Source organism: Ambystoma mexicanum, chromosome 2q (assembly GCF_040938575.1).
Source record: "Ambystoma mexicanum isolate Mex_15411 chromosome 2q, UKY_AmexF1_1, whole genome shotgun sequence".
NCBI classification, from domain to species: domain Eukaryota; kingdom Metazoa; phylum Chordata; class Amphibia; order Caudata; family Ambystomatidae; genus Ambystoma; species Ambystoma mexicanum.
In genome coordinates this window covers 1,485,710,232-1,485,736,514 of record NC_090924.1, presented here as the reverse complement: position 1 = coordinate 1,485,736,514, position 26,283 = coordinate 1,485,710,232, and the positions used below count along the sequence as shown (strand labels likewise).

Genomic DNA, 26,283 nt, shown 5'->3' with positions numbered 1-26,283 from the left:
CCAAACGCCCTTTTCTGTAAATTGCTGAGAGAGATTGCAGAGGAATGGAAATTTCTAGAAAGATCATACAAAAAGAAAATGTTTGCAACTAAAAAGATTTTCTATGATGAAAAGCAGAGACAACTCTCACAAATTGAAACTTACAGGAACTGGGAAAAGCCCACAGCTTCATCTCTGTCCTTTTCCCCGGACTCGGCAGACTGTGTCCATGTTCAAAAAGCACTAAAGGACAAAGTCCTCAAGGCACGGGATAAAATCCAAACCGGTCGTGCTAAACTGAATATACCCCTGGACCAGGCAACTGAACTGAACACCAAGAAGGAAGGCTCAGACTCAGGATTCTCTTCCCAAAAGGTCACCATTGAGGTAATGGAGGACACGCTTACCAACATGAGACCTACATCCTGTGCAGGAGACCTATTACCATCTAAAGTAATCCGGACGGTCAAAAACTGGATGTGTCTTAATGGACAAAGACAGAATTTATGGTTTTGGCTCTAGCCAAACAAGAAACAAACTGCAGCAGGCTTAGAGTTCTTGATTGCTGGCGTCTGGTAAAAAGAAAGTCAAAACCCTAGGTATATTACTAGAAGCATCTAGGAGTAAAGATGCTCATGTAACAACATCATAAAAAACACACAATACCATCTGAAAGTACTACGGCAAATAAATCCTCTGGTATCTCGCAAAAAATTGCAAAACTTTAGTTCATGCTATCATCCTGCCTAGGCTGGATTACCGTAATGCCCTCGTGGGGGATGCGGGGGCAGTAAGGAAAACATACACAAACTCCAGGTTGTGCAAAACAACGCAATTCGAGTACTACGAAACATTCCTAGGAGGGACCAGGTATCCTACCATAGGAAAGAACTCGACTGGTTGCCGGTGACAGAGAGAGTTTGCTTTAAAATACTCAAACTGACTCATAAATACCTGTTCGGCAAGGCCACAGCATACCTAACCAAACAATATTGAGGCATACACTGAACAGAACATTTGTTATCAGTTCCACGAGCAAAGAGAGCAAGAGGGAAAGGCATTTCCGTTTCTGTGAAGGCCGCCTTAGTTTGGAATGCCCTCCCAGAATTGCTTCAAAAGGAAGAAAATCTTGCTTCTTTCAAAAGAAAGCTAATGACAGTGCTTTTCTGTTAATGAGTTGTGGAATAGTTTTGTCTTATAAACTTATGTGAACTGTGCCCTGATGCCTGTGGGCTATGGCGCACTAGAAACAAAAAATGAATGAGTGGGTGCTGGAACCAAATGAAAGGTGAGACTCCTGGAGTGGAAAGCAAGTCGACCACTGGAAACTGGACATCTTTTTAGGTTACTTCAGAGACGCCTGCAGACCCTTTGCAACACAGTTAAGCGACCGCTGATGTCCTGACCCATTTTTCTATGCGACAGAGGAGCTTGAAGAGGACTCCTCCTTCCCTGGGAACAGCCATTCCCAAGACAAACTCTGTTCTGAGTCAACTCCAGAGGTTCTGTGAGTTTCCCTAGCCAAGAAGCCCCAATACCAGGAGACCTGCTGCCCATTCCGAGTGCATCCTCGAGGAAAGGACAAACTCATCCAACTCTTTGTTGAGTACCCTCCCCCCAAGACACTCCAGAGATCCGATCCAACTCGTCCAGACCCCCTCACCAGAGTGTGGGACTGCTAGAAGCGAAGAAGATTGACCAGGCGAAGAGTCCTTTGTTGGTGCTGCTGAAGGCGCCAAATCCACAGAGCGTGCCAAGGAGTTGAAGAAAGCTGTGCGAGAGGTCCTTCCTTGAGACTGCTGCTGAGAGATCCCGTCCATTGTCCTGCCTTTCGTCACGATACCAAGGAATCCGGAGGTCGGGTCCAGCACTGCCACACCGATAAACATCCAGGCACAATCTTTTCTTCTAACGTAAGGTACTGTGGGGAGAAAGGTATTGCTCACCTGAATTCAAGACATTGCTCCAGAGCGTTGGAGTGCACCCAGAGGTGTCCAGAGTAACCGCCTTACCTCCGACCCAAGCTGCTGCTTGGGTCACCTTTGTGAGTCGTCAAAAAAAGGTCTCCACCGTTGGTTTAGCCTCTTCCTTCCTAGAGACTAGAAAGTATCCACGGGAACTTTTGAACTTCCACTGCTTCACAAGACTTTCAAGACTCTACAAACTGCCTTCTTGATAGGGTTGCGTTTTGAACTTTAAAAGACTTGCTGTGCCTCAAACTGTCTCTGGAACCTGAAGCTCTGCTAGTATACCACTAACCAATAATTGTCCTTCCCAAAAGTCACTTCTTTATATGTGTTTGCAGACTAAATGCATTTACCCTATTTCTGATAGTGTTTGCGGGTGCGTGCTATTACCGACAATAGAATAGAACTATCATTACAGTCAAAACTCAACAAATGTTACCACGAGCAACTACCAACTAAGCAGTGGCCTTTTGAAAGTATACTAGTATTCCTATGTGTTTTGGTTATATGTACCGAGTATTTAAAAGTGATTCTGGAGTAAATATAATAAAAATATATCTTTTATATAAATATATCTGTAAGTGCTTCTTTGTTGCGCTTGTCTAGCTAAGACTCAGTGTACTACATCGCACATCTTCCTCTTAAGATAAGCCTGACTGCTCTGCCACACTACCAAGGTTGCAGTAGTAGTACAGACTGATACTCTACAAACCACGGGGATAGTTTACTGAAGTCCTGCTCCCAACAGGACTTGTAGAAAACTCCCCTAACAGCAACTACACAGGAAGAGGATCTCTGTATTAGGATTTTAAATACTAATTAAATTTCGGTTTTACTAAGATTTAGATTTTCAGAAAAAAATTCTTCATTTTTAAAACAGCTGTAATGAAATTGTATTGATACTGTGTTAAGTATATATGTTGATTTCTATCTGTTTAATGTGTGAAAAGTCCAGTTTTATGAACTACAATGGGCAATAAATAAATAAAAAAATAGAATCACAAGTGTGTGAAGAGTGATGAGAAGATGAGCGAGTAGAACAGTGAACAGGAATGCATTGCGGCATAAGAGTTAACACTAGACAGAAACTAAGCGTAAACTGAGAGTAAGCCATAGCTAGTAACTAGGAGTAGAGCATGCACGGACAGAGTGTGTATCGAAAGCTCACATGAGAGAATAGGGACAAACAGGAGTAGACAAAGCCCTTAGAGGGTCGCCCTTTGAGAAGGTTGCCATGGGTTTAGGACGCCCAAGAGGCACTTCCTGAAATAGCAGTCACGTGACCCTCACGAAACCGCTACTGCAAGTCCAGAGGGTGGGGCCAAGCCACAGCAGTGGCAGTGATGGAATCCTTCAGTCCAGGGCAGCAGGGCAGCAGGGCAGGGGCCAGACAGCAGATGGCAATGGGAGGTAAGCAGGCAGCACACACTGCAGATCTTTCCAGCACACCCACAAATGCAGCGACCCTAACTGAACCCATAAATAAACCTATTCATTAAGGGAAGTCGCATTTCATCTGACATTTACCTATTGCACCCTGGGCTGCACACGTCTCACGGAACACAGCATTAGTGTCTGCAGGCCTGGTCCATTCAGATTCTTTTTGAATGAAAAGTGGTGTGAAGCAGAATCAGATGTAAATCTGCAGAACAGAGGGGAAAGAAAAAAACCAATGAAAGAGTGTGTACATTAAGAATGATTCAAAAAGCAAGAGACTCCAGGAGAGGCATCCCAGAGGCAGCAGCCGCGGGCACTCCCATTCATAAACACCGGAGCTCACCGAGAAGCAGCATTTCAATAATCACCCCCAGGTGTATGGCCTTTATTTTTCCATAATTTCCATCTGTATTTATCCACATATTATTTGTTGTATAAAAAGATCATTTAAAAGACAATATTTGTCTGCATTTATTTTAATGAAAATGTATTAAATCAAACATGCACACATTAACATCGGCTCCAATTTCACCATAGTAAGAAATGGTTACGCCTAAAATCTATTTTGGCAGCAATTTCAAGTATTTTAATACTATTTTTCATACTTTTACCCGCTCTGTGCTGCCAGTCTGCAATGCCCAGGGAAGCAAGCAGAAAGACCAGATGTTCTGTTTTGCATTTTTATAAATACAGAAACAGGAAAATATTGCAGCTTAATTATGAAGAATTAAACAGAGGCAGCAATTGCCTTGCCTGACCCTCCCGTTACCTCCACGCCCCTCCTCTTCATCCCAGTTCCACACCCCTCCTCTTCGTCCCAGTACTTACATTTGAGGTGACCTCACCTCATCACAGGAACCCTTCTTCTATTTCTGTTTTTGTTGGCTCTGCCTCATCTCCTGGGAGCATATGCCCCCCATAGCCCGAAAGACGCCAGTTCTTATGCAATCCTGCCTCTAGCAGGGATCCAGCAGCAACAGCCACGTAATCCTTCCCTGGCGGGGCCAGGAGCATCAACGTTTCCAGCATACAGGTCAGGGATCTCCTTGCTGGCAGGGGATACACTGGCCAGTGATGTATGTGCTCCCTGCATATCTGCTGAGCAGGGGACCACAGGGTGAACTGTGAGGCCCACCTTTCACACAAAGATGCTCCCCGAACCGCCGCAGAATGAGGGGTGCTGGTTGAGTGGCCGGCCATGGCGGTCACTACACCCCTAGGGCTAAGATTCTGGCAAAGTAGGAAGGCAGGATTTCCCTAGTGGGGGATCGGCTCCCCTCTCCCCGATGCTTGTTCCAGAAGTGGAAGAAGGTGGTGGAAGTGGCCTGGAGCAACAGCCTCACGCAGAGGAAAGGAGAAGGGGGTGGGGAGTGCCTGTCACAAGTGTTGCCCTGCAACCAAAGCTGGAGTTTTGGGTTCTTCCTGAGAGGCTGCTAGATTTTATTTAAGTGCAAGGGGAGTTGTGTGTGTGCTGTGCAGCTGGGCCCTGCGCAAGTGTTTGGCTGCAGAATGGGGAAACACAGAGCAACCATCCAGAGGTGCACACTCCCTCTAGATCTCCAGAGAGGGCTAGGAGTGCAAAAGCTATGAGAGGATCTCTGTGGAAAGATTATTGGAGCTCTTCAGGAAGGCAATTGAAGAGAAGCGCATTAGGAGTAGACAAACATGGTCATGCTTCTCCCTCTGCATGCTCCCCCTCTGCATGCTCCCCCTCTGCATGCTCCCCCTCTTCACCCTCTTCAGGGTCCTCGGATGAATCCTTCTCCTCCCGTGAGGTGGAACAGAAGGGAAAAGAACTTCGCACTGATCCAAGTAGCCCAGTACATGTGCTTTCTGTAAACAGAGCCCACATAGTTCTGGGACAGCCCCCCTCAATTCAACGAGTCCCTAAAGGCTTGACTACCACTACATCCAGAAGTCAAAGAAGACATTTTGAAGGGATGGAGTGAACCAGATAAAGCTTTTTCCCGCACTTTTTCAAGTAAAACCTTATCCATTGCAAGGCGAAGACAAGTCCTTGCCACAGAGTGTGCAGGTGGGCACAATTTTCTCGAGTCTGGTAGGGAGGTCGTGTATGGCACCAGAAGAAGCTAACAAGGATCGCACGGATAGAAAGGCGGATGGAGCAATGAAGAATACGGGGAACTCATTTAGATCTCAGTGTAGCCACGTGTTCTCCAGACACAGCAGAAACAGCATTGAGATCCTTTACCTGTCCTTCAAACAGTGAGGATGCAGGTAGAATTGATGTCAGACCTGGCGTATGATGGAGTGAAAGCCTCGGCCATGGCTGTAGCATCAATGGTGGCAGGACATAGACACCTCCACATTAAGGATTGGCACTCGGATATCCAACAAACAAACACTGCCATGAAGGAGGAATGATAGCTCAGGAGCAACACATTTGTATTGGAAGTAAGACAACCCAGCACAACATAGGTTTAAATCCCGATGCCACACTTCGAAACTACTCGTTGGTATTAAGCACCTTATAAAAGAACAATTATAAATTATAATATACCCTTTGAAGGGAGGATGCTCTTTGGAGATTCCCTCAAGGAAAAGGTACATTGTGTTTTCAAGTCCAACAAACATTCAGGGAAGTTTAGAAGGAAGCCTGATCCAAAATCTAGGAAATCCTTCTGGCTGGTTTCTTGGCATAAGTCACAGGCGTTGGAAGAAGGTTCCAACAGATGCTCAGGTCATGGGCAGAAGTGACCGGGACGTCGCCCTTGGTCGCCAGCTAACAAGCAAAAATCCTGACGCCAAACCAGTCTGTGGGGGTCTGAAGTGGTTCGGGAACAGATGTGAAAGCTTATCTGGCGACACCTGGGGCAACGACTTGGTTCGATCCAACGACCCCCAGTGCTGTCGGAACCATACAGACATCAATGGGCAGTGGACAGAACAAGAAAACGGCAATGCTTCTGGCCAAACAGGTGCTCGTTAGGATGCAAAGAGATGTATGGGCACAAGAGTGCATTGTGTGGTTCTGTTTTGAAAAGAATGTATTAACTTCATCTTTTTTGTATGTGTTGCTATATTGCTGTTTATACGTGGTCATGGATTAACCTGTGGGTTTTCGGATTGCATTCCATTTCCCCACATATATATATATTTTTTAAACAATGTTTGTATAAAATGAATGTTTTTATTTTGTATTATTAATCGTATGGCCTAGCCCTTTTTTTCAGGAATAAGTATTTGATTGGGCAATTTAGAGAAACACACTATTACATTAAGTATATTCCTTTCCAGTTCTTTATATACAAAATGTATTTAGTACCCAGACAATAGGGAAGGAGGAGTTCCCGTGGTGCACCCTCTCTGGGCTATGCCATCATTACGTGCAATCCTTCAGGCCAAACAGGACTGGCATCAAAATAAGGTAATCAGACTAGTACCATCCAAGGAGAATGGGAAAGCGGTCTTCTCCATCATATTCCTGGTTCCCAAGCCATCAGGGAAATTGAGGCCAAATATCGACTTTAAGGGACTGAATCACCCAGTAATCTCACAGCGCTTCAAGAGGGAAGGCCTACAAGGAATTATTCTGCCAATACAGGAAGGGGCCTTCCTTGCCTCATCGGATATCCAAGAGAAATACTTCTGTTTTCCCATCTGGAAAGGGCATTAACAGTCCCTGAGATTTGCTGTGGGTCACAGTCATTATCAGTTCTGAGCCCTTCCCTTTGGGCTAAAATCCGCACCCACAAAAGGTCCTGTCACCGGTGGTGGCCTCTTAATCTACAGGGGAACCAGGTCTTTCCCTATTTGGAAGGCTGGTTTATAAAGGGCAAAACCTTCGATCTCCTGGCAAGCCATGTCCCAGCTACATGCAGACTACTGGAAGAGATGAGATTCCCGATCACCAAGGAAACATCACTGCTGCATCCATCACAGGACCTTCAATTTACTGGGATGTGGTTTTGAACAAATAAGGCAACTGTGTGATGCTCCCTCTAACCAGAGCACGCAAGCTACATTGCACGACTAGATATCGGTGCTACCTTCCCTGAAATTGGAGATGCAATGGCGGCGTCACCTTCCCAGACCGCTTCAGGGATTCCCCCTGACCCAGACGATACAGAACCCTTCACTACAGAACAGACACCAGCAAGATGGGTTGGGTGGCCGTGGTACCGGCCCAGTCCTATCAGGCTCTATGGAGGGAGCTGACAGCAGCTCATAAGTATTTTTTCCTCTCCTCATGAAGAAGGCTGTCCCGGTAAGGATGGTCAACATTACCTCTATGTCTTATATCAACAGGCAGGGGAGTCGTCATTCGAAATCCCTGGTGTAAATAGCAAAAAGAGCTGGGTGCTCGTTGGGCAGAACAGATTCTTCTGTGCCTGACAGCTGTTACATTAAGGGGTTGGAAAACTTGATCGCAGGCAAGCTGAGTCGGTGTTATCGGGCGTTAATGAAGGAGGTGTTCCAGGCCATTTGCAAGAGATTTGAGGATTCCTATCCTGGACCTTCACGTCTCACTCCTGAACAAGAAACTCCCCAGGTTCTTCTCCAGATACCTATCTCCAGGAGCTCGTAGGCTGGATGTGATGTCCTTTGCCTGGCTAGAGGGCCTTCTGTATGCCTTCGCTCCAATTCTTTTGATCCTGAAGGTCCTACTAAAAATCAGGTACTCATCAACAGAGACCATCCTGGCAGTACCAAGCTGGCCAAGGAGGGGATGGTTCCCTCTACTCTTGGAACTAGCGTTAGTACCCATGTTTCCTTTACCTCACTCTGTGGACCTCAGAATTAACCCTCTGGGGTCAGGGACCAGGAGATGGGAATGGGGGTTTGGCAATGGGAAAGGTTGCGACTTGAAAGGCTATCCTCTGAAGTAGTCTCCTATATCCAGTATGACAAGAGGTACTCCACTATAGAGGGTTTACGAGAGACACTGGCATAATTTTGAGAAGTGATGCATCAAAAATAACTCCTTTGCCGCCATGGGTCAAGAAGCCATTGCTCTTAAAATGTCTCCAGGATGGCTTCAATTTAGGATTGGCAGAGTCTACTTGACGATCTCCCTTTGGGTCTAAATGCTGTACAGGCGTTCTGATTTGAACCTCCAACTCGACAAACTGTTTTTTTAGTGGCCATTACGAGGCTCGGGAAAATGGTAGCCCTTGTTAGAAAGAATTCTCATTCATGGCTAATTTCCCTTACCTATCGAGTCCCTCAGCAGTTTTGCTGGATTTGAAGGGTTTGTTTCTTTTACCTGCTAAGAGTGAGACTCTTTTTTCCACTCTTAGGCATTTTTGATATGTGTGTTCTAGGCTATTTTTGTGTTTAATGCCTATGGGACTTTCTCTCCCCCATAAGAACCATCTTTATTCACTTGTGTTACACAGCACCCTAGTGCAGTGACACAGGGGTGTCGTAGCGACCCCCAAACATAGACTCCACACCCTGGGACTGACTATTGTCTCCCAGGGCATGTAAAGGCCCCATTGCCTTTATTAGTCAATTCATATGAACTAAACCAGTACAACCCATTTTACTATGGAGATACTGGAAGGGGTTAATAGTTTCCCCTCCCCCCCCATGTTCATTTTCGAGAGGGTACTGTACAGTACCTCTCTCAAACGTTTCTGGCTGGTGGCAGTGGTTACTACCATAAATATTCGACCGTGAATATTTCTCTGTGGGATTTTCCCATTGTTCGAGGCTACCACTTTTTCTGACAGCCTCTGACATACCACCGGTGCATTTTAATATTAACTTTGCTCCGGTGGGTTTTATTTGCCAGAACTTTTATATAACTTCTTTCTCGTGTCTTTCTCTACAATCCTAACCCAGGTCGGGGATCCTCCTTTGTTCGTCCGTTTGGCAGGCTTCTGCCCAGAAGCCCTCCTCCCGGCGCCACAGAGTCTGGGGTGGGTCCACTGTGTGTGTGGGGGGGGACTCTATCCTGATAGGCTGGAGGGTCTCTCGCCAAGATGACCACTCCACTTAGCGAGTGACAGGTAGGCTGTATGAATGAGGCTCTTTTTGCATAAAAGCAGGGTCCTGAGGACTGGAAGAGAAATACGTCGCCACTGGAACTAAGAAGCCGAAGAGGAGAGAAGCCAAAGACATCTGCAATGACTGAACCACCGGTGAAGCCCTGCTGCAGCGTGTCACCACTTTTCTCCACACGACGAGAGGAGATCTTCATCTGAAAGAGCCTTCTTCCCTTGAGCTGGTGGGGCCAACCAGTTTGCCAATCGCCTTCCCGAACCTGCTGTGGTCCAATCGCCAGTGCCCTGCACTTGGAGACCGGATAGCCAGGCAGCTATCGACCTGGACCGTGATTAAAAGGAGCGTACCTTTTAAACTTCGTTTGGCAGCACCGCGGCTGGTTTCATCCCTGGGTAGTGCAGTACCTCGAACCATCCTCCACGACGAGAGCCTCTCTTCCTCTGCTGGACCCCTCGAACTACACGAACAACCGCCACCGCAGGAGCCACTTATTCACTTTTAAGGTACATTGTTCCGCCAGGCCTCCCTTTCCCCGTGGTAGCCCTAAAGGTGTTTTAAATCCTTTACCTACCTGTTGGGTTGGCCGCCCCCCTCTCTTAACATTGTCTTTTCAAACTTTTGCAACCACCATTTCAAATATCGTTAACCAAAGACTAGACTGCAGCTACGAGAACATTTTGCTCCTGGGCCCTTGCCCTGTACCACTAACTTTGGCACAGGCCTATTGACTCTGGTCACATTTGTTAGACCTGCCTTCTCGAGATTGATTCTCCATTCGAACTGTGTGGTGCACCCCTTTCTTATAACTACTCTTTCTTCCCACTGCTTAATCATTGTAAAGTGCCATTTTGCTCAGTTTTCAGTCTAAGAATGGCTTATACTGATGCACTGTTTCCGAACTGATTCACAACTGATGGGAAGTGTTGCTAGTGTGTATAAGAACCTATTTCTGTCATGACCTACAGAACGTGCCCTTTTTGGACTTCCTGGTCCTTGTCTCCACGGGGCTTACACTCCCTGGTACTCCCAAGTAGGGAAGGAAGAGGGGCATGAGGTAATGCTATTAGGTAATGCTATTACTACTGATCGATAATCTTCCATTACTCATAGTCCTACTCTGCCTCCCTGCGTCATTACAGTACTTATCTCTCACCTCTCCCTCCCTGGCTGAAAACAATGGGCCCACAAGCGCATTGGTAAGAACTGGGGTCAGTCTGGCTGGTGGTGGGACATACTTTGATAGGCGGTTCCCTCGCCTCATCAACTTCCTTTCTTCTCCAGCTGTCCCCTCCTCTCATTCCTTGGCTACCTTGCCCTCTCTTCCCTCCTCTGCTCCTCTTCTGGCTACCTCCACAACTCTGCAGGGCGTACCTCTGATTTGTACCCCTCCCCGGAAGGTCTTCAAGGCTGGCAACCTTCTCCATCTTGCCACTCTCAACTCTTGCTCTGCTGTCAAACACTCCTCTGACATCTGCCACCTCCTTGAAGAGCTTGACCTTGATGTCCTTGCTCTTACAGAGACATGGTTCACGGCCAGCTCTGCCACAAGCTTTGACACTCTCCTCCCTGATGGCTACAAGATCCTCTCCGCACCCAGGTCCACTTGGCCCGGAGGGGGTGTAGCCGTGATCTTTCCTGAGTGGATTCCTACCACTATCATTCCAACTCAGATCTACTCCTCTTTCGAATGCCTTGTCTGCAGGCTCTCAATCTCTCCTAGCCACTCTCTTACTGTTGCCACTCTCTACCGGCCCACTGGTCAGATCACCTCTTTTCTCTGAGTGGGCTGACCTCTCTTCCTCTCTTCTGGCCTCAACCACTCAACTCCTCCTCCATGGTGACCTCAACATTCACTTTGATTCTCCCTGTCCCTCAACTTTTCTCTTTCGCGGCCTCTGCGATTCCCTCTCCCTCTCCCTCTCCCCCCCCCCAAGCCAAGCCTATCCCAATACTGCCAGCTACCTTCCTGGATATCCGGCCCATGAAGCTTGTGTCAGTTGAGGCTTTTGCTGCCTCCTACCCCCCCCACATCCTCTAGCTGACTCACACCCTCACACAGCCCTGTCTTTTCTCTATTCTTCTATTTCTGATACTCTTGATGTTCTTGCCCCTGTCATGAGGATCCACCTGAAGTCCAAAGCAAAGTGCAATTCCTGGTATGACTCCGACCTAGCTACACTTAAAGGTAAGTGTAGGGCAGCTGAGAGAAAATGGAGGGATTCCTGTTCATCCTCTGACAAACTGGCCTGTCGCCTACTCCAAAGGCAATACCGTCTCTCTGTCCGTACCAAGCAGAGAGTCCACATTCAAGCCTGTGTCTCTGCGGCATCTAACAGCTCGGCCGAACTCTTTAAAATCGGCAAGGAGCTGGCCAACCCTGTTGCAGTCTCTACCCCTCCCCTTGCCTCTCGGGCTCTTTGCAATACCCTGGCCTCTCACTTTATCTCAAAAACCCAGGACATCTTGGCCACCCTCTCTTCCACTCCCTTCCCTCTCCGTCTGTCCTCACTGACCCTCTGCCAGCCATCCCCCCTCCCTCCCTCCTTGTCTTCCTTTCCTCTTTTCTCCCCTGATGAGGTCGCTAGACAAGTCTGATCTATGAAAGCCTCGTCAAAACAGGTTCATCCCTGTTCCTCTAAAACTATCAAGGACCATATTGATACCCTCGCTCCGGCCCTTGCCGATTTCTGCAACCACTCCTTTGCCTCAGGATCCTTTCCTTCCCCTCTTAAGCACTCCCTTGTGCATCCTCTCCTCAAGAAACCCACAGCTGATCCCTCTTGTCCGGCCAACTATCGCCCAATTTCCATTACCCCCTTCTTGGGCAAACTCCTTGAAAAGCTGGCCATCTCTGAGCTAATCCTTCATTCTGACTCTGTTGGCTGTCTCCATGACCATCAGTCTGGCTTTAGATCCGGCAGAAGCACAGAAACTGCTCTCCTGAACATCCGTGAAGATCTGCTTTCCAACCTTGACTCTAGCATGCCCTCTGTCCTCATCCTACTTGATCTCTCCTCTGCCTTCGACACGGTCAACCATACCATCCTGCTCAACCGTCTCTGTGATAACCTGGGCATCACCGATCAGGCTCTGGCCTGGCTGACCTCTTTCCTCTCTGATCAACCCTCCCAGGTCCAACTTGGGTCCTTCCCATCATCCATCTTCCTCTCCACCTGTGGTGTTCCCCAGGGATCTAACCTCTCACTGTGGCTTTTCAACCAATACCTAGCAACTCTCGCCCACTGTATTGCCATTTTCTGCTCAAACTTCCAGTGCTACGCAGATGACAACTCATTTTCAGGCTGCCCTCGGTCACCTCCTCCACCTCTCTCATCACTGATTGCCTAACTGCCATTCACGATTATTGATGTGCCGTCAACGATCTTAGAATGCCAGCAAGACTGAGATCCTCCTCATCGGCACACCTTCACCATCCTTTCCCCTCACTCTCTGGCCGGCCCCCCTTGGCCCTCCTCCTACCCCCACCTGCGAGGCTAAGAACATTGGGGTCATCTTTGATTCCACACTCTCCTTCTCCGCCCACATCGCTGATGTATCGAAAAAGTCAAACTTCCTACTGCACCTCCTCAGAGGTACTCTTCCATTCCTCTCATTCCCCCAGAAGCACACTGTCTCCCAAGCTCTGGTTCTCTCCAAGTTGGACTATTGCAACAGCCTCTTTCTTAATCTATCTACCTCTACTCTCCGCCCTTTGCAACTTATCCAGAACAGGACTGCGAGACTTGTCCTTGGCCTCAAGGCCTGGGATCGTATCTGTCCAGCTCTGAAATCTCTACAGTGGATGTAAGGATTAAATTCAAAACCCTCTGCATTGTCCACAAGGCTTTCTGGAGCCTGGGTCCAACATACCTTCAGCTATCCCTCCGCAAATACCTCCCATCTTGAGTACTCCACTCCTCTGCCTCTAACTCCCTCAGGGTGAGTCGTTTCTTAAAGAAATTAGCTGGGGGTAGATCTCTTGTCTTCAGCTGGGGCCTCCCTCTGGAACAGCCTCCCTGCCACTCTAAAACTTGAGGAGAAGCACCTGAAGACCTCCCTCTTTGCATGTGCCTTTGCCCCCACCCTCTCCCCTGCCGATTCTACTCTCCATTGGCACCATGCACCTGGCCACCCTCTTTCCTCTGGGCCAGGTACCTGCTCCTCTTGCCACTTGCACGCACTGCCACGCCTTGCACTGGGGTCTGTATCTGTATCCATACAGCCCCCACTCCTTTGTTTTCTTTTTCCTGCACTTATCAGACCTTGTCAGCCTGCAGTCTTAAATCCAGCACTGCCACTTGCAGGCTGCACTCCCTCCGTTTGTTGCCTTTTTATTTATTTATTATTATTTTTTCCTCCTTGCTCTGCACTTCTCCCTCTCCCATGCACTTGCGCGTTCTCAATGTCACTGGGCCTAGTAAGATTGTTGTTTTTGTTTCTCCTTCTGTTCCCCTTCCCTTGTTGTGCTCTGAAACACTTGTGTATGAGCGCGATAGAAATAGAATATCAATACTCTCAGGGGCGGAGAACAGGCAACAACTACAGCAATAGTAGAGGCTTTCCATTAGTGATGTGAGGTCACCTGAAAAGTAAGAACTGGGATGAGGAAGAGTAGTGCTAGGAGTAATGAGGATTAATAGTAAGTGATGACTGGATTAGGGTGACCAGACATCCCGGTTTTGTGGGGACAGTCTGGGGAAATGGTCCTCCGTCCCGGGGTCCCAAGAGTTTTTTAATTTAATAAACCCTGTCCCAGGATTGGATGGGTGGGCGGCTGTAGTCCCGTTTTTTTTCCAAGAACCGATTTAGAAATCCCAAAATCGGGCCCAGCGCGAATATCGGTGGTAGCATGAATGCTTTCCAGGCCCTTCCCCCATGTCCCCCCCTTCACTCCCTGGCTGCTCTCCTCCAATGAGAGGGGCGTGCCTGTGAACACGCCCTCACCCCGCCCCCCACCCCTCCAAAGTCAACTCCCACGGGCAGGAGAGGAGACATGTCTCATGGAGGGCGACAGAGGCAGTGGCTTCCCGCCCCCCCCTGCCCGCCCGCCCGGCGCCAGCAGATTATGAAGGGTTAATAGCTTGCAGCCCCCCACCCCCCCTAAACAGCGAGGCACCCACGTGGAGTCGGTAATAGTAGTAATGCAGGTAAATGTACCCCATGTAAGGAGCTAAATCCAAAGCAAAGTATTATGAATAAGAACCCCCCATCTTCCCCCCCTCTTTCCCTTCTCCCCTCCTCCTCCTCTTCCCCTCCCCCCTCTTCCGCTTCCCCCCTCTCTTCCCCATCCCCCCTCCTCCCCCCCTTCTCCCCCTCTTCCCCTCCCCATCCTCTCTTCCCCATCCCCTTCCCCCCTCTCGCCCTTCTCCCCTCCTCCCCATCTTCCCCTCCTCTCTTCCCCTCCCTCCCCCCTCTTTCCCTTCCCCCCTCCTCCCCCCTCTTTCCCTTCCCCCTCTCGCCCTTCTCCCCCTCCCCCTCCTCTCTTCCCCATCCCCTCCCCCCTCTTTCCCTTCCCCCCTCTTGCCCTTCTCCCCTCCTCCCCATCTTCCTCTCCTCTTTCCCATCCCCCCTTCTCCCCTCCTCCCCATCTTCCTCTCCTCTCTTTCCCATCCCCCCTTCCCCCCTCTCTTCCCCATCCCGCCCTCTTCCCCCCTCCCTCCTCCCCTTCCCTCCTCCCCTTCCCCCCTCTCGCCCTTTCCCCCCTCTTCCCCCTTTCTTCCCCAACCCCCTCTTCGCCCCCTCTCTTCCCCATCCCGCCCTCTTCCCCCAACCCCCCCCCCTCTTCCCCACCTTCCCCTTCTTTCCCTTCCCCCTCTTCCCCACACCTTCATGGTTTGGGTGGATCGCTACAGTCAATATAGGCAGCTCAGCGGGAAACGAGGAAGGTAGAGGCATGTGGGCTCGCGAGGCACCAAGGGCTGGGAGAGCCCCCGAACCACCACCCCACAACCTACCCCCGAGTGTGCAGTCCTGCTCCGCCTCTCTCCTCACAAAACCGACCTGACTCGCAGTGCGCATGCGCAGGAAAAAGACACGCCCACAGAGGGCATGCGCAGGCAGGAAAGAGAAACCACGGCAGGCGGGCTCCCATTGGCTGAGCGAGGCAGCCTTCCCATTGGCTCTCCTTCCCCATGGCAGAGACATGCGCAGGAAAGAGACGCTCATCATCCCCACGACAGGCGGGCTCCCATTGGCTGAGCGAGGCAGCCTCTTGTCTGCTCTTTACCCTGCACAGGCTGAGGCGTGCTCTGGGGGCGGCTCTTAGACCAGACTGCACCCCAGGTGGAAAGCTTCATTGCCCCCCCCCCTTCCTCCACCTGTCAAAAAATCACACAGTCTGACAAGCTGATATCTTGCAGGCAGTTGCATCTTTCTGTGAGGGTCTGACCAGGCATGTCTCTCTTTTCCAAGACAAGGCTGCCTATTGCAAGGATTGTGTGCACAGTTCTAAGAAGGCTGGAGAAGGAGGATCATCTTTTTCAACAGTTTACAGGCATCATGTTTAAGTTTGAAGAATGCTATTTTCACATAAGTAACACAAGAGGAAAGCAATCTGAGTACATATGCACAGCAGTTTAGACAGGATAACATCATAGCAAATAAAGAAAAACCGGTACAGGTGACAAATATTATCTAAAAGCCACTTAGTTCATAGTGTGGATTGTCTGTGAAGGTTTCTTATGATCAGAGCATTCTGCAGACCAGAGAAGGCCTGTCACAAGAGGGTTTATAGTGACTTTTTAGACAGTCACTATTTGGACATATCAATATGTCGAACCAAAATTGGCGAATTTTTTTTTTGAATGCCTTTTTTTAAAAAAGAAAAAAAAATTGTGGGGGGGGATCCCCCCAACCCACCGTTTTTTTTGTTAAAAAGATCTTTTTTTCCTAACTAAACAAAACTAAACCCTATTAAAAAAAAACAAATTCAAAAAAATAATTTCGGCACTGACATTTTGGTATGTCGAAAAATAAATTCAACATATTAACTGGATACCTCACAAGAGCATATCTCTCAACCATTTGTGTTGCAAAGGCAGGTGAAATCCCCCGATTTTGTTTTTGGCGGGTGAGGCGCCCATTCGAATGAAAGGGCGTGCAGGAGGCTTGGTGGGTAAGTCAGCCCTTTACAAGGCGGGTGACACCCGCCAAAAGCGTGTGAGTTGAGAGCTATGCAAGAGCTAACGTCCTAAACCACCACCTAAGAAACAACTTGGGATTTACCTGTAGAGTCACAGGGGCTCCCCAAGGTGTGGCAATGGCCACTGGACACATGGAACAAACTTCTGCCACCAAAGCACAAGACTAATAAGCATTTTGAAGCTGGAACAACTAAATAAGCGCCACTAATTAGCCTACCAATAAAATAGCTCAGTGGCTTGAGCGCTCACTTCTACAACTTGTGTGGGTTGCCGGTTTGAATCTCGGGAAGGCCCCCTCAGCTTTTTCGAGTACTGACTACCAACTTCGGTTGGGTTATGCTGTATGTAAATATGTTCTATGTAAAGCATTCTGACGAAAAGCTCTATAATATAAACAACATATTATCATTACTGTATTTGCAAAACTTCCCCAGCGAATACCCTGCTCTTGTACAAGGGGGAGTCACCCTACCCCACTATAGAATAGAGGCACCCACATCATCAAGCGATGGTCGCTCTACTCAAGTACAGTGGCCTTTGATATGTGTGCAGTCCTTCAGCCTGCGTTCACCACCCATCTAAACTACAGAGTCCTTGGAAACCATGGTACACTGCCCTCTATCGCAGTCATCTTAAAAGCTTTACACCTAGAGCACTGCTTTAGCTGGTTTTATGTACAGTCAACACCTAGTTTCTACAGCTCTTGACCCTAAATCTTGATTCCATTCGACTGGGCTGGCATACCCTCATCTTCAATAACACTGCAGACCTGATGACTTTATCGGCCTACTTAGCTCATGAGGATGACACACTGAGTAGAACCTAGCTGGGGTCTTGATTTGGTTAATGGGTACTTCCATCTTAGAACTCGGCTCTCTACCAGCTCTGATTTCCAAATGTATTTATATTACGTTTTTCAGGGGCTGATTTGCCGCCTTGAATCCTGCTGCTTCACAGTGCAATAATACACGTCTAAAACACATGCTGCCTGATGCTGTAGCCAAACAGATGTAACATTTCTCGGACCGTGGCCAGTGAAAGAGGTTATATTTGTGCAGTTGTTCTAGGCTGGGACATGTCTCCTGCAAATGCGATTGACGCCCACTATGGACCTGTCACCGCCATTGTTACTCTTCGCAAACGAGGGCGCTCATTAACACCACCCATTGTAAAGTCTAAAAGCATTCCTCGAGCACTATGTGGTCACATGCTGCAATGCGTGTACAGGTACTAGTACTAGACAAAGAACTATTCATGAAGATATAAAAGATGAAATCTTCTCGATAAAGAACTGTGCAGCATTATTATACTCCAGAATAACACTGCTGAAGGAGCTTACTCATGGCACACAATATTAACTGAACTAACAAATGACCAGACCTGTGCTCAGTGCACAACTGCTCTTACAACCAGAGCAGTCGGCAGTATTGCCACTCACACATTGTGCATTGTTCAATAAGTGAACGAATGTTACAAAGTGAAATGTTCGGTTACAAAATACTCACTCTACGGCAAAACATTATACGCTTCTTACTCTCCTCCTCCCCTTTCTCTCTGCACTCCTACCTCTTACATGTCTAATTTCTCCCCTGTTACTCCCTCTGATGTTTCCTCCTATCCAAAACTCACCCTACTGCTGCCCTGTCCGACCCACTCCCTACCCCTCTTATTTCTAATATCTACCCTCTTCTCATTCCTTACCTCTCATCCTTTTTCAACATCTGCCTCTCCTCTGCCTTCTTCCCTTCCGCTTTCAAACACGCTACTATCATCCTTATTCTGAAAAAACCCTCTGCTAACCCCCTCTTTGCCTTCAACTTTCACCCTACCTCTCTTCTCCCATTCCTTTCTAAGCTTCTCAAACGCTTAGTCTACTCTCAACTATCAGCTTTTGTCACCAATCTCTCTCTTCTCCCCCCTTCTCAATCTGGGTTCCGCCATAGCTCGCAACCATTTGTGACTCAAAGGCGGGTGAAATCACCCGATTGTGTTTTTGGCGGGTGAGACGCCCATTGAAATGAATGGGCGTGCAGGAGGCTTGGTGTGTGAGTCAGCCCTTTACAAGGCGGGTGACACCCGGCAAATGCGTGTGAGTTGAGAGCTATGGTTCCGCCCTAAGCACTCTTCTGAAACTGCCCTCACCTCGGTTCTCAACTCATTCCTTACCGCTCGCTACTCTAAGCAATCCTCTGTCCTTGTCCACCTTGACCTCTCTGCTGCCTTTGATACTGTTGATCACCCCTTACTCCTCAACACTCTTTCTTCCTTTGATTTCAATGGCTCTGGTTTTGATTGGCTCTCTTCCTACCTCTCCAACCGTTCCTTCTCTGTCTCTTGGTGTGGTCGCACCTCCCCTACTCTCCACTTGGACTTTGGTGTACCCTAAGGCTCTGTACTAGGCCCTTTCCTTTTCTCTCTTTACACTGCCCTCCTTGCCCCATCATCTCTTCTTTCGGTATCTCTCACCATTTCTATGCTGACGACACCCAGCTCTTCCTATCTTTCTCAACTTTCACATAAGACATCCACCACAATCTTTCTTCATGTCTCACTTCTATAAAAAAAACTGGATGTCTTCCCACTTTCTCTCTCTCAACAATGATAAGACTGAAGTCTTATTCTTTCCCTCTACCTCGCCTTCCCCTCCTACTACCCCTCCTTTCATTCTCTTCCCCCTTCAAATCTCCCCATCTCATACCATATCCGCAATATTGGCCTCCACCTCGATTCCTCCCTTTCCTTTACACACCATATTTCTCTTACCTCCGTGCTTGCCGCTACCACCTCTTAAATATCCGTAAAATCCGTTCCTCTCTTACTTTCCACGCTACCAAACTCTTAATCACTTCCCTCCTCTTCTCTCGTCTTTTCTATTGCTCCACTGTTCTCGTTGGCCTCCCTGCTGCTCATCCTGCTCCCCTCAAATTGATCTATCACTCTGCCATCCATTCCCTCTGCCTTCTCTCTCCCCATGACTCCATTTCTTTTTCACTCTCTCATCTTGGCTGGCGTCCTTTCCACTCTCAACTTAAATTTTACTTCCTTTGTCTCATCTTTAAATCCCTTCACAACCTTCCCCCTCCCTGCCTTTCCTCTCTCCTCTCTTTCTATTCTCCCTCTCGCCCCCTCCGATCTGCTGATCTTTTCCTCCTCACTGTTCCCCCACCTCCTTGTGCCGCTTCCCGTTTCAGATCCTTTCAGATCCTTGTCCCCCTACATTGGCACTCTCTCCCTCTCTCTATCTGCTCCATTTCCTCAAACCCCTCCTTCTGTTCCTCCTTGAAATCTCATCTTTCTCCTTCCACAGCCTGTTAGCCTCTTCACCTCTCTCTTCCTCTTCCTCTCTCCTGTTTTCTCTTTTACTGTTCTAGTGGAATTTTTTTATATATTGTTTTTATGGTTTGTTTCATGTTTTGCATTTACGCTTCCAATTATTCAGTTGTTGTAATGTAAAGCGCTTTGGATTAAAGCGCTCTATACATTTAATAAATACAAATACAAATACAAACCAATGTTGTTTAAGAGTTTAAAGACAGCTCTGGTTTAAAAACGAAAGAGAAAATAACATTTCCAATTTCATTAAAAGTGTGTCAGGTTTGCCTGCATTCCTTCTTTAGTCTCCATGCAATGCAATGCCATTTTATAACATAAAGAGCTTCCAAACATCATACCAGCACAAGTTTAAAAAGAAAAGCAAATACAAGCTGAAAAGAAAAATATAATGTCCTCAATTGTACTGTTACAAGTTGGCAGCAAGAGAAGGCAATGGCCATAACTGCACAGAAAAGGAGCAAAGCGATGAGCCCCATTCCTGGAGGCAGAGAGTAATGTCAGTGAGATCAAGTGACAGACAGGCAGGGGGTGGCAGTGCGCTGAGCACATCTCTGCATCGCACCTATCATCTAGAATTGGAAACAGCTTGTCCAGCCAGTACCCACCACCTTGATTAGGTTTAGGAAGAAAATAAAGTCCACCTCTTCTATTCCCCGCTCTGGAGGATGATACCATTACAGAATATGCACACTCCTTAGAGCACTATCTGCGTCTATATACTGCCACTGGCTGTGTTACATGAGCGGCTCGCTGGTAAAACTGTACATTTTGTAATTGAAACAAGAGAGCCCAAGTTGGGAAGGGCCAGGCGGAGAGGTGGGTCAGGGGCCCGGGGAGAATTTGTCAGGAGGAGAGTGGGAGGCATAGCTGCTAAATGACCCCATGTTGCAAGAGTTATGTAGTTGGGGCATTTTGGTCGTCCACAATAGGAGTTCATATTCTGGGGCTTGAAGGACTATGCTTAAGAGTGCAAGTGTGTGCCCAAGCTATCGAATAGCTGCCTACAATGAACGGTCGGGTCATCGATTGTATAGACAGCGGCAGAGAGAGAACCCTGCCAACGTACTTTCAATCCATTTCGGTTGGTGTTTGGTGGTCATTCAGTGTGCTGCTGTGTAGTGCAAGTGTCTGCAGACAGCCAGCACTGCAGCAAGTTGGGTGACAATCAGTGTCCAGCAGCAGGCAGGCTGCAGCCAGTTCAGTTGCACGTGGTGGAGGATGGTGGGCTTGGCTGAACCTGCTGCTCCTGTCCGGGCTTTGGCCCTTGGTCCTCCTGAGCCCGAAGGTGACCCAGCGAGGCTGCACTGCTATATAGAGAGTAATGTCTGAGTTAGTCCGGTCCCTGCTACAGCCCGTACAAAGGAATTAGCTGACTGAGCAGTGTTAAGACGGATTTCTGAACTCTGTCCTGGTGGCGCAGAAGTTCAGAAGGCCAACCTAATTACTTGGAACAGGGTAACCTCTGGACAAGCCAGACCAATCAAGGTAGCGATCGCGGCGGTCAAGACTAGGTCTCAAGAGGGGTGAGGGTGACTGAAAGCCCGCAGTGAGCACACAAAGCAAGAGCGCTGACAAACTACTCCAAACAGTTGTTATATCAAAAATAGATACACATTTATTTTAAGGCCTTTAAAATAATGACCGTAGCGAGAAAATCACAATATCACAATATTAAACCAACACATACCATATCAACACAATATATATATACAAATACACAGTCGCAAGCGTTTAAAGCACGAAATATGTAGTCCACCTGCCAGGGAAGGAAAACAGGCAGTGCGATAATGCTTTCGACTCAGTTCGCCTTCATAGGCACCTAACTAGATGGAAGTCCGAGCCCTGCGAAGAGTGGAGCCTTGTGCTCAAAGTACCTGCCACGCCGGTGCCGACGGGCACAAGGGGAAGCTCTTCGGAGGAAGTCAGGCGGTTCACGTTAGTGCACAGCAGAAGAAGAACAGGTTCCGCAACTCAAGCGCAGCCTCCACAGCGGGCAGAAGCAGAGCGCGAGCGCGGCAAAAGGGTGCTGTTTTTACACAGCAGGGAAAAGCAATGGGATACTGCAGGAGGGCGACCAGATCCTAGATATACTACTCACCGGTCCCCGAAGCAAGCAGACCCAGGCTTCTCCACGATAGTTTCAGCAGCTGGCAGGTTCAGAAGAGCAGGGAACGCTTTGTAGTCGTGTAGAGCAAAAAGACGTCCCAATCGACGAAACCGGCACAGTTTTGTTGCCGCACAGGACAACGGAGCGGCCGTGTGTATTCGAGCCAAATGAACCCTCCTCCCTTCAGACCTGGGGACGCCAAGCGTACGAAGCGTGGGAGAGGGACAAGGACTCGCAATACAACACAACCTGGCGGCGGTTGCAGAGCCAAACTCCTTGGTAAGCTGGTCAGTCAACTGGATGGCCCAGAGACGCTTCCGAAGGCTTACTTGGCAGGAGATGGTTGAAGATGCCGGGAATAGCTGTTCCTGCTATTCCAAAGGTCGAAGCACCAGTACAGGCCTTCTGGTTCGATCAAAGGAGGACAGGGGCTCTCCGGACGACAGCAGTGCAAAGGAGGATTCCTTCAGCGGGTCACCAGCGATTCCTCGGTCCAGCCTCGTAGTTGCAGGATACTTGGCTCCTGTATTCCTTTGTTCGTGAGAACTCAGGAGATCGACATGGCAGTGGTGTTTCCAGCTCCCTCTTATCCACGGTTCCCTTCGCGCCAAAACGGAGGGGAGCCAATGGGAGATCCGCTCATCAAAACACATACCATACGTGGACCAATCACGGACCACGGTGGTCCCAGGCATTCACACCACCCTAGACTCTCTGGCACCCAGGATGTGTATTGGGACCAGACATCCCAGCCCACACCCTGGAGGCACACAAACGACATGTAGAAGCCCGCGAAAGCAACTGTGTTTCGCGGGAAAGTACATGCCCAAATAAGGAAGGCCCCGGGTCGCCCGACCTGGGGAAGGTGAAGGGAGCAAGACGGACAGTGGACAGGACAAAGGAGCCTCGCGGCCTGGCCATTTTGGGAGCCAGGCCACCATTTTGGGTTCAGTGCAAAAACGTGCTCAGAACGCCAAAAGGAGCTCAAAATAAACAAAACGATCGCTGCCACCATTCCAGTCCCTGAATGACTTGCACCGATCAAATACCATCCTAAAAGAGTATCTAGGGCCTGTAGAAGGCTAGAGACCCAAGAGAGCTGTAACTTAGCTTACAGTGCCCTCTTGTGTCTTGTTGCACTAAAGCTGCGACACGATAAAAGAAACTACGGGAAACCACGTCCCCCGGTACTGACTGTCTTAAGGGCATGTCAGTTTCCCCGTAAGAAAGGAGCGAAAGCCCAGAGAAGTGCGGCAGAAGGCTGTACTTCTCTGGCAAAGTCAAGAACAAGGTTAAAAACAATAGCAAAAAGTTTAGGGGTTGCCACATGGAAGGAAAATTCCCTACAATTACGAAATCTTTCCTAACACTCGCCCCTCCCAGACTATGGACAGGGGGAACTAATCCACCCCTGGATGAGTCTCTTGTTCAGGTCGGTTAAACATTCTGGACAACCCATCAGCATTGCTATGTTGGACACCTGGCCTATGCTCAATAGTGAAGTCGAAGCCTTGTAGACTTATGGACCACCTAAGCAACTTTGGATTCTCCCCCTTCATGTTCATTAGCCACTTTAACGGCTTATGGTCAGTCTGCACAGTGAAGTGGGTCCCATAGAGGTAGGGCCTCAGCTTCCTTAGGGCCCACACAACAGAGAAACATTCTTTCTCTACCGTGGACCACCTGAGCTCTCTGTCCTTAAGCTGGCGACTAATAAAACCGATAGGGTGTTCCTTACCCTTCTCATCTACTTGTGATAGTACAGCTCCTATCCCAGTGTCAGAGGCATCCGTCTGCACGATAAAAGGTCTTTGATAATCAGGGGCCCTTAGGACAGGGGCCTGGCACAAGGAGTCTTTTAAGCCATTGAAGGCCTTCTCACACTCGTCGGTCCAAGTTACCTTCTTGGGTTTCTTCGGAGTTGTGAGGGCAGTCAGAGGAGCAGCTATGGTGCCATAGTCTGCCACAAAATTGCGATAATACCCCGTGAGTCCTAAGAAGGCTCTCACTTGGGTTTGCGTAGTGGGGGTAGGCCAGTCTTGTACTGCTTGTACTTTACTGGGTAGAGGCTGTATCCTCCCTCCACCTACTTCATGTCCAAGGTAAACCACTGAGCCTTGTCCAATCTGGCATTTACTAGCCTTTATGGTTAAGTGGGCTTTCTGAAGAGCCTGGAGCACAATCCCAAGGTGTTTCACATGGTCTTCCCAGGTGGCACTGAAAACTGCTATATCGTCCAGATATGCAAGACAGAATTCGTCCAACCCATTCAACACATGATTCACAAGCCTCTGGAAAGTGGCAGGTGCATTCTTCAACCCGAACGGCATTACCCGGAATTGGTAAAGGCCGTCTGGAGTAGAAAATGCTGTCTTCTCCTTGGCATGTTCTGCTAAAGCTATTTGCCAATAGCCAGCAGTGAGGTCAAACGTGCTGAGGTACTTGGAGGCACCCAAAGTATCCACCAGCTCATCCGTTCGAGGCAAGGGGTGGGCATCTGTCTTGGTGACAGCATTCAGAGCCCTGTAATCCACGCAGAACCTCAATTCAGAAGTGCCTGCCTTTGGAACCAGAACCACAGGACTGGACCAAGGACTACTAGAGGGTTCAATCACCCCAAGATCTAACATCTTGTTGACCTCGGTCTTAATATAAGACCGTACTTTATCTGACATCCTGTATCCCCTACTTTTGGTAGGTACACTGTCTCCTGTGTCAATGTTATGTTTGCACCAAGGTGTCAAACCAGGGGACTGTTAAAACAGGGGGGAAAACTGCCTAAGCAAACTTTTCACCTCAGCCTGCTGATCAGAAGTCAGGTGAGGGGCCACTCGGACACCCTCAACGGAGCTATCTGAAGGACCGCTCTGGAACAGGTCGGGGAGAGGTTCTGACTCCTCTTCCTCAACGTCTGACGCCAGTAGCAGTGCTGCGATTTCGACTCTTGGGACGAAAGCCTTCAGCCTATTCACGTGGAACACTTTTGGAGCCTGTCCAGGCCTTCCAAGGTCCACTAAATAGTTTACCTCACCCAGGGGCTCCACCACTGTGTAAGGGCCTGACCATTTGTCCTGTAAAGCGCGAGGCCTTATTGGATTCATGATCAGGACTTGCTGACCAGGTGTAAAGTTGATGAGGGAAGCTTTCTGGTCGTACCAATGTTTCACCAGCGCTTGCCCTGCCTTCAATTTATCACTAGCCAAGCCCATCAGAAGTACCATCCGTTTTCTGAGCCCTAGCACATAGTCAACTACATTGGTAGTAACAGGGGGAGTGGGCATCTCCCATCCCTCCTTGACAATGGCTAAGGGTCCCCGTACGGGATGACCGAACAGAAGTTCGAAGGGGCTGAAGCCAACACCCTCCTGTGGTACCTCTCGGTAGGCAAACAGCAAGCATGGTAAAAGAAGATCCCATTTTCTTCTCTGGGGCTCCTCCAGAGCCCCAATCATGCTCTTTAACGTTCTGTTGAAACGTTCCACCAGACCATTGGTCTGGGGGTGGTATGCAGAAGAGAACTTGTAGGTGACCCCACATTCTTTCCACATAGCCTGCATATACTTCGACATAAAGTTGCTGCCACGATCTGACACAACTTCTTTAGGGAAGCCAACCCTAGTAAATATGCCGAGTAAAGCTTTTGCAACTGACTTGGCAGTTACAGTTTTCAATGGGATGGCCTCAGGATACCTGGTTGCATGGTCGACCAGCACCAGGATAAACCTATTGCCCGAGGATGTTTGCGGGTCAAGGGGACCGACGATGTCGATCCCTACCCTTTCAAATGGTACCCCCACAACTGGGAGCGGTACCAACGGAGCTTGGATTGTCGCGCCAACCTTACCAGACAACTGGCAGGAGGCGCAACTCCTGCAGTGACTTTCTACTTGCACCCCCATCTTGGGCCAGTAGAAGTGCATGGATAACCTTTGCTTGGTCCTCTTCATACCAAGGTGACCAGCAAGGGGAACTTCATGCGCCAACTGCAGGAGGAAGGGTCTAACAGCAAGGGGAACCACCAACCTCCTATGGTCTCCTTCTGTAGACTCTGTGGGCTCACTATACATGAGTCGACCTTCCCAATAAATCCTATGCTTCCCAGGAGGTTCACCCTCAAGCTGGGAGCAGGCCTGTCTCCTTAGGCCTTCCAGAGATGGGCACTCACGTTGGCCTTTACTGAATTCGTCCCTATCAGGACCTCCTTCAACTAACAAGTCTTTTAGTTCAGGATGATCGTTGGGGTCGAATACTTCAGGCATCGCCACCTCCTCGTCAGGCTCGGGCGATTGACCAACTTCCTCCACCGCAGTGGTAGGCGAGCTCGGGGGAATATTCTCTTTCCCCCGTC

The 26,283-nt window shown here is 48.8% G+C and overlaps 1 pseudogene; it reads right to left on the bottom strand.

The window, feature by feature from the left end:
- The window catches only part of LOC138570307 (zinc finger protein 182-like), a 39,593-nt pseudogene extending 24,207 nt beyond the window's left edge, over nt 1-15,386 (bottom strand).
- Nucleotides 15,387-26,283: the final 10,897 nt, after the last annotated feature.